Here is a 2628-nt window from a genome sequence, read left to right on the forward strand (position 1 = left end):
AAATGCAGAGACCATCAGATTAAAAAGTAAAACAAGGTCCAGCTATGTTTTGTTTGTGGGAGAACTTCTAAAACATAATGACACAGAAGGCTGACATTAAAGAGATAGAAAAAAATATACCAGACTTATCTCCAACTCAAAGGAGAACTAGGTATTACAAAAGGCCCTCTGTCACCCCAAAACACCCAGATCTGGATAAAGTACACAAAGGTACTTTAAAATGTCTTATTAACCTCACAAGAAATTAGAGAAATTCCTAAGAGAAAGAAAAACGAAGGGGAAGCCCAAACCTCAGAGGTAGACGAACATAAACATAGAAAGGGGTGCTGTTCTAGATCGAGGTCAGCTAACTACAGCCTGGGAGCCAAATCCAGCCCATCTTCTGTTTCTATAAAGTTTTATCAGAACCCAGCCAGGCCCAGCGTTTACGTATTGTCTCTGGCTCCTTCTGAGGTGCAACAGCAGCGTTGAGCACTGCGGTTATGACAGACATGGTATGACGTGCAGAGGTGAAAATACTATCTAGCTCATAGAAAAAGTTTGCTGACCCCTACTCCAGGGGCCCAGAGATATGGGGGTGAACGGCTGCTGGAGTGGCATGGGGTGAGGAGTAGAAACAGAAGCCCGGGCCTTCAGTTCTGTGCACAATGAGGGAGATGAAATGGAGACTTCCCCAAAATAGTTAGGACACCTGAAACTACTCTGCTGTCTGTGAAACGATGGGGTTGCAGGAAAATCTGACTCTTTGCAAAGGGCGCAGGTGAGGAAACCTGTCAGCCTGTGACTCAGCTGTAGATGGGGTTTGTCTGAGTCTGGCAGCCATTGCCGGGATTCACACTACCTCCAACACCACCGTGAAAACAGCCCTGCCGGCGTGGAAGTCCACGTCCATGGGCATGTTCTCAGCACTTTCCAGCTGTGCTCTAAATACGGTGTCAAGAGCATTTTCCCTCTATTGTTTCTGTGCAGTTTTTCATTCACTGTACTAGACTCCTGTGTGGTCCAGGTTAACTCCCAGGTAACAATTGTTGTTGCCATTTATGTTCTGGATACAAAGTTGCACATGCTTGGACTGATCTGTCCCTCACCCCAGCTTACTTGCTCGCTTTTTTCTGTAACTTTTAATGCACAATATTACAGTGTACACGGTTTATATACATATATATCTATATACACATATATCTATATACACACACACCCCTGTTCTTTTTGGAAGGACTGAATGCAGTGGAAACACCCACATTCAGATGCTTTGGATTGAAATATTGTTTCATTTAGTTATATGTTTGTGTCTATTTTTTAGCAGAATGATAACCCTAAGAACGAATTTTTTTTTCTAAATCTATGGTAGGCTGCTGTAGGCCTGAAACTTGTCCCTGTTCCTGAGAGCTCTATGTGTTCTTGCCCAGGCATTTGCTTACAAGAGATTTGGGGCAGGGACTGAACCACCCTAGATGCTGGAGAAGAGACTGAAAAATAACAGATTGGGTTTAGCGCAGTGAATTCTTGGGTACCCAACTGGGTGTTGCTTGATAATGAATATTCTTTGAAGAAGGGACTGATTGCTGGCTTCTGACGGGTACTTGGTGGGCACTCAGGGCAAATCAATCCCATCGGGAGGGGATGGATTTTTCATTTTTTCCCTGGACTCCCCCCACCCCTCCCCCAATAGTCCTGGGAAGACTCTGAAGGGGAGGAATAGTTTCATCCCTTGGGGGCCTGAGAGAGTTGGAGCCCAGCCTCCAGGCAGAAGAGGAACATGGGTTCTCTCTTGCATACAGGCTGGCTGCCACTACCACTTCCTGGCAGGCGAGGCTAAGGAGAATGTTGGCTAGTGGGAGACCTCCTATGGAAGAGTTGGCTTGTGATTACAGGTAGTGTATTTGTTCTTTATTTCTCTGACCCTAGTCCCCTTTTAGTCTCTAAGCCGTCAATAAATCTTGTGAATTGCTACAGGCTGATCATGGCTATTAGTGTGTGGAATTAAGGAATTCCCTGTTTCCATGCTTGGAGCAAAGTTCAGAGGGAGAACAGCACCTGCCTGAGTGAGCTCAAATATGAGACAGAGAAAGATGATCTTCAGAGCAGAGGAGCTGTGATCAGAGCCGTGAGGCTGCCTAAGATAAGAAGCTTCAACCAGGAAACATTTGTGTAGCATGTAGGCATTTCCAGAACTATATATAGAGAAGAAACAGGTTAAAAATACAGGATGGTGTGGGGCTGGCCCCGTGGCCGAGTGGTTAGGTTCGCGCGCTCCGCTGCAGGTGGCCCAGTGTTTAGTTGGTTCAAATCCTGGGCGCGGACATGGCACTGCTCATCAAACCACGCTGAGGCGGCGTCCCACATACCACAGCTAGAAGAACCCACAACAAAGAATATACAACTATGTACCGGGGGGCTTTGGGGAGGAAAAGGAAAAAAAAAAAAATACAGGATGGTGGTTATGGCAAAACCATATAAAAAGGAAGTGAGACTTTATTTTATAGTCACTAGTGGGGATGGTATTTGGTGCATGCATAGATCTTGGGAAAGAAGGTTCTGTAGAATAGACCTTGCAAACAGTGGCTCAAGGTAATAGCCCTCCCAGAGGTCACACTTTCATAGTGCTTCACTATTGAAAGAAATTTA

This window comes from Equus asinus, chromosome 4 (genome assembly GCF_041296235.1).
Source record: "Equus asinus isolate D_3611 breed Donkey chromosome 4, EquAss-T2T_v2, whole genome shotgun sequence".
NCBI classification, from domain to species: domain Eukaryota; kingdom Metazoa; phylum Chordata; class Mammalia; order Perissodactyla; family Equidae; genus Equus; species Equus asinus.